The following is an 11,209-nucleotide window of genomic DNA, read 5'->3' on the forward strand; positions in this document are numbered from 1 at the left end:
ACAAACACGCTCTCCTGAAGCTCCGGCCGAGACGCCGGATCGGTGCTCAGGAGGTCAATTAAAAATGTTCTACACGTTTTATTGACCTGTAGCTTTTTATGATATTTAAACCAGCCCTTGTGTGAATGTACGTGGTCTGAAAACAGATCCGACTTTAGGAGAAAGCTTTCTGCTGGATGATAAAACCAGAGGCTGATCATGAACGGCATCCAGGAGTCTTTACACTCGCTTCAACTGAGACTCCTCCCAGACGGTTTGACGCGATCGCCGTAGGAAACGTTGCCACTCTGGACTTTTAGAAAAGAGAATCTCTGGAGTCTTCATCTCATTTATCGCTGACAATACGCTCCATCTGCAGTGGCGGCAGTTGTGATGTGGCGTCCGGAGAACAAGGACGACCCTGAAATGTTACATCTGTATTCATGATGGCCAAGAGGGATGTGTGAGGGTCAGCAGAATATAGATTCTATATTCATCATGAGCGCTGGCGCATGTTTACAGCGCAGCTTCAAACCTTTTGGAAAGCAGAAGCTCAGACGTGGGTCTGCACCTCGCGGTCAAGCGGTCGTATGAAACCCAAATGAGTTCATTAAATCTTCAATATTCTGAAGCAGAAACATCTTTGAACATTAAATGAAGTTAATAAACGTTGCAGAGATAATTAAGTGTCTGTTTGAAAAAAGAAAATCAGGCGCTGGAGCTTCACAACACGTTAAGTTTCTTCTCTTTTTTGGTGATATTTGTATTATTTTGTGGTCCAATTGTTTTCAACATTTAGAAGTTGCTCTTCCATAAAGTTTTTTCTTCTGCCTGCTGGCTCTGAAACGTCTCTTCCTGTTGAATGAGCTGCAGATTCATCCCATGGAGCTTTGACTCACCGGCAGGAAATTGTTAAAAAGAGAGACGCAGAAAAACACAGAAAAAAGGTCAGTTAGACCTTTGTTCTTTGAGGGCACACATGAAAACACAGCGGAGAGGAAACATCCACCAGCTCAACTTCTAACGCTGTGCAGGAACATTTCATGAGCCACCACGGGGCTCACTGGAAGAAGCTTTTAGCTTGTTTTGCTTCACCTTCACAACCCACCAGCTGGAAATCTCAATATTCTGACACTGAAGTCGCTGCGTGAGCCCGACGGCAGCCAAACGTCCAGGATATGAAAATCATATGAAAATCATTCATTTGGACTGGTCTTCAGGTTAATGATCAGGTTACTTCCTGCTGGCAGACGGCGCCAGAACAAACGTCTGGAAGGTTTTCTGGCTGAGAGGAGCAGAAGCTCTGGACGAAGCTCTGGGATTTCATCTGGACCGGGAGGATTGAGTCGATTGTGTCGATTGTGTAGTTCTTCCAACACAAATCATCACTCGCTCGAGTGGGATTTTTTTCAAACATGCTATAGCCAGAAATACATACGCACATGTACTTGACTTGTACATTTCCCTTGGCAATGATTACTTTCATAATGGACGACATCATGTTATGTAACTTGTGTGTTTTCATGGTCGTGTTGATAGAGAAACATTACAAAAGAGACAATCGCCTTTAGATTAGATCTACAATGCCCTGTTTTAAAAAGGAAATAAAGCAAAAGTAAAAGCTTTGAATGAAGTTAGAAAATAGCAAAAGGTTTTTGCTCACATTGGAGTTCATAATGTTGTTGAATCTGGTTGCGTCACACAAAGACTAATTCCATTTGCTCTCTAATCACGTACACACACCTGAACAAACACACAATTAACCCTCTGCAGCGCACTGAGGTCGCCACTAAGATTAAAGAGAAAAGTGCTCTGGATGCCGACAGAGAGCAGAGTTGCTTCTGTTCAACCCTCAGCCCGAGTTGCTTCTGTTCAACCCTCAGCCCGAGTTGCTTCTGTTCAACCCTCAGCCCGAGTTGCTTCTGTTCAACCCTCAGCCCGAGTTGCTTCTGTTCAACCCTCAGCCCGAGTTGCTTCTGTTCAACCCTCAGCATGAGTTGCTTCTGTTCAACCCTCAGCATGAGTTGCTTCTGTTCAACCCTCAGCCCGAGTTGCTTCTGTTCAACCCTCAGCCCGAGTTGCTTCTGTTCAACCCTCAGCCCGAGTTGCTTCTGTTCAACCCTCAGCGTGAGTTGCTTCTGTTCAACCCTCAGCCCGAGTTGCTTCTGTTCAACCCTCAGCCCGAGTTGCTTCTGTTCAACCCTCAGCACCAGTTGCTTCTGTTCAACCCTCAGCCCGAGTTGCTTCTGTTCAACTCTCAGCCCGAGTTGCTTCTGTTCAACCCTCAGCGTGAGTTGCTTCTGTTCAACCCTCAGCGTGAGTTGCTTCTGTTCAACCCTCAGCCCGAGTTGCTTCTGTTCAACCCTCAGCCCGAGTTGCTTCTGTTCAACCCTCAGCCCGAGTTGCTTCTGTTCAACCCTCAGCCCGAGTTGCTTCTGTTCAACCCTCAGCCCGAGTTGCTTCTGTTCAACCCTCAGCCCGAGTTGCTTCTGTTCAACCCTCAGCCCGAGTTGCTTCTGTTCAACCCTCAGCCCGAGTTGCTTCTGTTCAACCCTCAGCCCGAGTTGCTTCTGTTCAACCCTCAGCATGAGTTGCTTCTGTTCAACCCTCAGCCCGAGTTGCTTCTGTTCAACCCTCAGCCCGAGTTGCTTCTGTTCAACCCTCAGCCCGAGTTGCTTCTGTTCAACCCTCAGCCCGAGTTGCTTCTGTTCAACCCTCAGCATGAGTTGCTTCTGTTCAACCCTCAGCCCGAGTTGCTTCTGTTCAACCCTCAGCCCGAGTTGCTTCTGTTCAACCCTCAGCATGTTCAACCCTCAACATGAGTTGCTTCTGTTCAACCCTCAGCATGAGTTGCTTCTGTTCAACCCTCAGCCCGAGTTGCTTCTGTTCAACCCTCAGCCCGAGTTGCTTCTGTTCAACCCTCAGCATGAGTTGCTTCTGTTCAACCCTCAGCCCGAGTTGCTTCTGTTCAACCCTCAGCCCGAGTTGCTTCTGTTCAACCCTCAGCATGAGTTGCTTCTGTTCAACCCTCAGCGTGAGTTGCTTCTGTTCAACCCTCAGCGTGAGTTGCTTCTGTTCAACCCTCAGCGTGAGTTGCTTCTGTTCAACCCTCAGCCCGAGTTGCTTCTGTTCAACCCTCAGCCCGAGTTGCTTCTGTTCAACCCTCAGCCCGAGTTGCTTCTGTTCAACCCTCAGCCCGAGTTGCTTCTGTTCAACCCTCAGCCCGAGTTGCTTCTGTTCAACCCTCAGCCCGAGTTGCTTCTGTTCAACCCTCAGCCCGAGTTGCTTCTGTTCAACCCTCAGCCCGAGTTGCTTCTGTTCAACCCTCAGCCCGAGTTGCTTCTGTTCAACCCTCAGCCCGAGTTGCTTCTGTTCAACCCTCAGCCCGAGTTGCTTCTGTTCAACCCTCAGCCCGAGTTGCTTCTGTTCAACCCTCAGCCCGAGTTGCTTCTGTTCAACCCTCAGCCCGAGTTGCTTCTGTTCAACCCTCAGCATGAGTTGCTTCTGTTCAACCCTCAGCATGAGTTGCTTCTGTTCAACCCTCAGCGTGAGTTGTTGTCCCCACGTGTGACTCGCAGAGGAAACAGCAATATTGATCTGATATTGTGATCAATTTCCTGGAGAAGTGGAGCTGCTGAGTTGCTTCTGTCTGCAGCAACAGAGGCAACGGAGACGAGTCCTCCATCCCACCAGATCCACAGGACGAACATCTGGATGTACTACTGCTATTATACTCCCCGTACTCTGTACTAATACTCCTAGTATTCTGTACTAATACTCCTCAAATTCTGTACTAATACTTTAGTATTCTGTACTAATACTTTAGTATTCTGTACTAATACTCCTAGTATTCTGTACTAATACTCCTAGTATTCTGTACTAATACTCCTCAAATTCTGTACTAATACTTTAGTATTCTGTACTAATACTTTAGTATTCTGTACTAATACTCCTAGTATTCTGTACTAATACTCCTCAAATTCTGTACTAATACTTTAGTATTCTGTACTAATACTCCTAGTATTCTGTACTAATACTCCTAGTATTCTGTACTAATACTCCTAGTATTCTGTACTAATACTCCTAGTATTCTGTACTCATACTTTTCTGATTCTAACTACAAAACGACGACATCGTTGCAAAGCTCGTGTAACGTCTTTCGGCCGCAGCGAGCTGAAGATGAAGATGAAGATGAAGATGACAGAAACTCCACCCTGAACTCATTAGGGCCAGCTGCACAGACTCACACAGCTGCACAGACTCACACAGCTGCACAGACTCACACAGCTGCACAGACTCACACAGTTGCACAGACTCACACAGTTGCACAGACTCACACAGCTGCACAGACTCACACAGCTGCACAGACTCACACAGTTGCACAGACTCACACAGCTGCACAGACTCACACAGTTGCAGCATCAACACAACCGTCAGTGGTGCAACTGGTGCACCAGGCGTTGCCATGGTCACCCAGTTGGGAAGGTCGCCGTGTCTTTATCCAAAAGGTTAAAAATATAAACTTTTAGAACTAAATATTGAATATCTGCTTTAACACATGAAGCATAGACTTCTATACAACCAGAGGAGTCGCCCCCTGGTGGTCAGGAGAGAGAATGCAGCTTTAACACATGAAGCGTAGACTTCTATACAACCAGAGGAGTCGCCTCCTGGTGGTCAGGAGAGAGAATGCGGCTTTAACACATGAAGCATAGACTTCTATACAACCAGAGGAGTCGCCCCCTGGTGGTCAGGAGAGAGAATGCAGCTTTAACACATGAAGCATAGACTTCTATACAACCAGAGGAGTCGCCCCCTGGTGGTCAGGAGAGAGAATGCAGCTTTAACACATGAAGCATAGACTTCTATACAACCAGAGGAGTCGCCCCCTGGTGGTCAGGAGAGACAATGCAGCTTTAACACTGCAGGCTTATGTGTGGTTCTGTGTGGTTCTCTAGGGTTCTGTGTGGTTCTGTGTGGTTCTGTAGGGTTCTGTGTGGTTCTGTAAGGTTCTGTAAGGATCTGTAGGGTTCTGTGTGGTTCTGTAGCGTTCTGTGTGGTTCTCAAGGGTTCTGTAGGGTTCTGTGTGGTTCTGTCGGTTTCTGTGTGGTTCTGTAAGGTTCTGTAAGGTTCTGTGTGATTCCGTAGGGTTCTGTGTGGTTCTCTAGGGTTCTGTAGGGTTCTGTGTGGTTCTGTCGGGTTCTGTGTGGTTCTGTAAGGTTCTGTGTGGTTCTGTAGGGTTCTATGTGGTAGGGTTCTGTAAGGTTCTGTATGGAAGGGTTCTGTAAGGTTCTGTATGGTTCTATGTTATTCTTTAGGGTTCTGTGTGGTAGGGTTCTGTATGGTTCTGTGTGGTAGGGTTATGTAGGGTTAGGTATGGTTCTATGTGGTTCTGTGTGGTTCTGTAGGGTTCTGTGTGGTTCTGTAGGGTTCTGAGTGGTAGGGTTCTGTATGGTTCTGTGTGGTTCTTTAGGGTTCTATGTGGTTCTTTAGGGTTCTGTGTGGTAGGGTTCTGTGTGGTTCTATGTGGTTCTTTAGGGTTCTGTGTGGTTCTGTAGGGTTCTTTAGGGTTCTGTGTGGTAGGGTTCTGTGTGGTTCTGTGTGGTTCTTTAGGGTTCTGTCCCTCAAAGTCTCTTCAACAGTTGATGGAATAACAGAGTATGGTGTGTGTGTGTGTGTGTGTGTGTGTGTGTGTGTGTGTGTGTGTGTGTGTGTGTGTGTTACCTGTGGGTCCACCAGCTGGTCTTCAGGTCGTTGCTCTTGAAGCAGCTTCAGTAGCTTCATGTTTCCTTCTGGAGCTGCAGAGCGTCTGGAAGTTCAACTAGTTTAAAGTTTAAAGGTATAGTTTAAGTTTAAATTATACTTAAGTTTAAGTTGATGAAAGCTGAATCTCTCGTCTCGCTGCTCGCTGCTGTTCCTCCATGTTGTGTTTCTGGCTTCCGGGTTTTTCTCTTCCTGCTTTTCCCGGCTCACAGGTGAGCTCATTCATTGATTTTTTGGCTCCACCCCTTTTCCCAATCAGGAAGGAACGGCCGGTCCTGTGACGCGATGGAGTTCCTTGAGACATAGACTTCTATACAACCACAGGAGTCGCTCTGAGTTGGACAGAACAACGTTGTTCCTGATGGATCGACTTGCTCACAGTGAGCAACAGATTTAGAAAATACTCTTTCATTATTTTTGAAAATAAATCGTATAACTTGTGAACTTGTGTTTCCAGTGAAGCCCGACTGAGCCGCCGTGTTTCACATCGAGACCATTAAGACCACTTTGCTGTTCCCCTCATCACAGCAGCAGCTGACGCCAGCAGGAAGCAGGACACGCGTGTTACCGTGTTGTTGGCTGCGCGCGCTGCAGCTTCTTCCCTCACTGCAGACGCAGGTTAATGTCTCTGATGAGGCCGCTCCTCATCAGCTTAATGGACCCAGCAGCGCTCGCCTCGCTCCGTCTGCAGAGTCACCGCCGCTCACTCACCGCCAAAAACAATCTGCTGAAATGTTCCACCAGACGACGAGTGAATGAATGAATGAATGAATGAATGAATGAATGCTCTCAGTGAACGACTCGTCTGTTCAACAGGCTGTAGGATCCGTCGCCTCCAACAAAGCTGTGATGTCATGAAGGCAGCAGTGATGTCATGACGGCAGCTGTGATGTCATGAAGGCAGCAGTGATGTCATGAAGGCAGCTGTGATGTCATGAAGGCAGCAGTGATGTCATGAAGGCAGCAGTGATGTCATGAAGGCAGCTGTGATGTCATGAAGGCAGCAGTGATGTCATGAAGGCAGCTGTGATGTCATGACGGCAGCTGTGATGTCATGAAGGCAGCAGTGATGTCATGAAGGCAGCTGTGATGTCATGAAGGCAGCTGTGATGTCATGAAGGCAGCTGTGATGTCATGAAGGCAGCTGTGATGTCATGAAGGCAGCTCCTTGTTCATGTCAGAAGAATAAAATGAAGCCATCATGTTTTAAAGAAGACAGTTGAAAAATGAGAAAGACACGAACGTCAACAAAATCAGGGTTAGGGTTAGGGTTAGGGTTAGGGTTAGGGTAAGGCCAACACTAATAATGATACTAATGATAATTAGCACTGACACAGCAGCACTGACGCGGCAGCGCGGACATAGCAGCACGGACGCAGCAGCACGGACGCATCGGCACTGACACAGTAGCACTGACGCTGCAGCACTGACACCGCAGCACGGACGCAGCAGCACTGATACAGCAGCACTGACGCAGCAGCACTGACACAGCAGCACTGACACAGCAGCACGGACGCAGCAGCACTGACACAGTAGCACTGACGCAGCAGCACTGATACAGCAGCACTGACACAGTAGCACTGACGCTGCAGCACTGACACAGCAGCACGGACGCAGCAGCACTGATACAGCAGCACTGACAGCAGCACTGACGCTGCAGCACGGACGCAGCAGCACTGACACGGCAGCACTGACACGGCAGCACAGACACTCAGGCTAACGCCATCAGCTCATGACGCACAGCCGAGGAGCTTCACGTCCTTTGTTTGTGTCGTTTTTAAAATGAAATGTTGGTTTGAAATGGAAATTCAAGGAAAACAGTTTTAAATTTCTGAGAAACCTGTTGAGCAAAAGCAGCTCGAAGGTCTGAACTCAGGACGTGTGAACAGACACACACTCCTGCAACCAGAAGCATTAGAATGATGCATGATGCATTAGAATGCATTAGAGGCATTCATAATGCATCATGAAGCTCAGTCTAACTCAGAAGGACCATCACATGTTGGTCCATCTGAACATTGAGCCTCCAGGTTTCGTGGATCTGAAGGGTGACGTCATCCCTTCAAGCCGAGTTGTCATGGAAACGTGATGTAAGCATCCATCACGGCATCAGGACTCGACCCGAATCCTCATCAGCGGCTGAACGGAGAGATTCTGATGATATGAAACGCCGACGAGCCGGAGGAGAGCTGGAGAACATATGAATACATGTTTAATATCAGAAATGACCCTGAGCCGCCATAAAGCTTATATATATATATATATATATATATATATATATATATATATATATATATATATATATATATATATATATATATATATATATATGATGAAATGACACCTTTTAAAAAGAGCAATAGGTTAAACTACATACGGAGTAACTGACGTATAAAGTATAATCAGATACTGTTTGTCCATGAAAAATGATGATTAAAATATTGCTTCTCAGTCGATTGAAGATGTAAAATATGCAGAATGTAAAGTGGAGAAAAAATATATTTTGTGTTGAAGATTTTCTATTTTCTTTTCCTTATTTTAATTCATTTCCATCGATTCCAAAGTTTGTAAAAACCATCACCTGAGCGTGGAAGCTGTCATATGCAGAGCGACAGCGCCGCCTGCTGGCTCACTGGAGAGCTGCAGCACTGCTCCTCTAAGCAGCTCACCTGACAGGTGGCAGGTCACTGTGCTTCAAGTGGTCATGTGAACCTCAGTGTGATGCATCATGGGATCTTTATTTGTAGTCAAGTAAATTTTAAGTCCCTGAAAACCCAGAAGCTGCAAATTCATCGTGATTGCAGAGGACTAATAACTTGTTTTGTTTTTAAAGTTTCCTGTGAGCAACAGCATGAACTGAACATTAGTTTGACTCGTCTGTTTTGAGCAGTTGTGTTACCAGATGTTTCCACACTGACTCGATTCAGAGCCGCTCTCCACACACTGAGGACGCCCACTTAGTTTAGCTTAGCTTAGCTTAGCGGTGGACGCATTGGGGAGGTTTTCTCTTTCAGGAATCAACGTCAAGCGCGTGAAAATATGTATTTGTAAAGAGGTTTTATGTTTGTTCTACATTATGGGAACGTCCGGCTCTCTAAAACACACAAAAAGCAACTTGGGTTCGAAGTTGGACGAACGAACAAAACGAACTTCAGGTGATGCCTTTCGGGATTAGCGCAGATTAAATATAAACAAATGCAGACTTTGCACTCGACTTTCAAATAAATTTTCAAAATAAAACTGGGAAATGCTCTAATATGCAAATGCGTTCTTAAAGCTGTAAACACGGCTCGTCAAAGACAATAAAGGTTAGCCTACGTAAATGTATCCGTTAGCACCGTGCAGGGTCACCTGCACAGGTGAGGAGAGCCGCCAGCTGTTCCTGAACATCGCCTGGTCGCATCCCTGCAGATCAGCTGTCGTCTTCTCTTTTAATATTCTGTTTTTGGAGATAAATGTTTCTTTGGAAGCTCATTCCTGCAGTGGAAGAACACAATACGATAATAAAGATGATGAAAGTATCCCCATTATAATCATCTCACCATGAGGTCGTGTTTATTATCACGGCCGAGGTTTGACGTCACACTTTTATGATTTTTACTGTCGGGAATGGGCTTCCATACTTTACTGTGACAATAAATGGACAATAATTATAGATGAATAAACGCAGTTATTGATTGTGGGGTTTTCTAGGGCAGTTTATTAAAGGGCCTTTCTTATTGCTCACGAGGAGATTAAAACATTTAAACTGTTAAAGGTCAATCAACATAAATTTAACTCCGGTTGCATAATTAGTTGAAAGTTTCACGAGTCGTGAAAATGCAAATCTAGTTCGGGCCTCTGAACTTTAAGATAACAAGAGATTTAAAACATTTAGTATGGAGTAAAATGCAAATGAAGAGTAAAATATTATATATAAATAGCCTCTATGGACACGAGGAGCTTGTTTATCAACACGTGCAGCGCCAAACGCGTCCACCAGGGGGAGCAGAGAGCTTCAGTTTGAAGCTCAAAGCCCCACCAGGTTGAGGATCTGCATCCACCTTTTTATCCTTAGAATTCTGATCATTAACTTGCAGCTATTGTTAATGAGACCGGACCTCCTCCTCCTCCTCCTCTGACGGTCGTGACTGCATCTGTTGCTCTCTCTCTCTCGGCGTGTTTGCAGCGTGATAAGAAGAGTCATTTTTAGGCTGAATGACTCTTCTTCTCCTGCAGATGTGAGACCGGCAGAGCTGAACAGCTGGAAGGTGAAAACTAAACTGTTTGCATGATTGAAAACTCGTTGGAAGGCGATCGCAGACCGACACGAGGCCAACGTGTGACACCGTCGATACGACCTATTGGAGCTCTTTAGAGCCACAGCTGACGGTAACGAGGGCTTTGAGCTGATGTGAACAGCAGGAAGAGGAACGCATAACGTAATGTAATGTAATGCATGACGTAATGTAACGTAATGTAATGTAATGCATGACGTAATGTAACGTAATGTAATGTAATGCATGACGTAATGTAACGTAATGTAATGTAACGCATGACGTAATGTAACGTAATGTAATGTAACACATGACGTAATGTAATGTATGACGTAATGTAACGCATGACGTAATGTAATGTATGACGTAATGTAATGTAACGTAATGTAACGCATGACGTAATGTAATGTAACGTAATGTTACATTACGTCACGCGTTACATTACGTTACATTACGTCATGTGTTACATTACGTTACATTACGTTACATTACATTACGTTACATTACATTACGTCATGTGTTACATTACATTACATTACGTTACATTACGTCATGCGTTACATTACATTACGTTACATTACGTCACGCATTACATTACATTACGTCACGCATTACATTACATTACGTCACGCATTACATTACATTACGTCATGCGTTACATTACATTACGTCATGCATTACATTACGTCACGCATTACTAATGTAACGCGTGACGTAACGTAATGTATGACGTAATGTATGACGTAATGTAACGTAATGTAACGCATGACGTAATGTAACGTAACGCACGACGTAATGTAACATAACACATGACGTAATGTAAAGCATGACGTAATGTAGTGTATCACATGACGTAATGTAATGCATGATCTAATGTAATGTAATGCATGATGTAATGTAACGCATAACGCAATGTAATGCTTGACGTAATGTAACGTATGATGTAATGTAACATAACGCATGACGTAATGTAACGCATGATGTAATGTAATGTAACACATGACGTAATGTAATGTAACGCATGACGTAACGTAACGCATGACGTAATGTAACGCATTACGTAATGTAACGTGTAACGCATGATGTAATGTAACGCGTAACGCATGACATAATCTAATGTATGATGTAACGTAATGCATGACGTCATTTAATGTAACGCATGACGTAATGTAATGTAACGCATGACGTAATGTAATGCATGATGTAATGTA

The sequence above is a fragment of the Clinocottus analis genome, unplaced genomic scaffold (assembly GCF_023055335.1).
Source record: "Clinocottus analis isolate CAN_PGR_092001 unplaced genomic scaffold, fCliAna1.0.p SCAF_45, whole genome shotgun sequence".
Taxonomy (NCBI): domain Eukaryota; kingdom Metazoa; phylum Chordata; class Actinopteri; order Perciformes; family Cottidae; genus Clinocottus; species Clinocottus analis.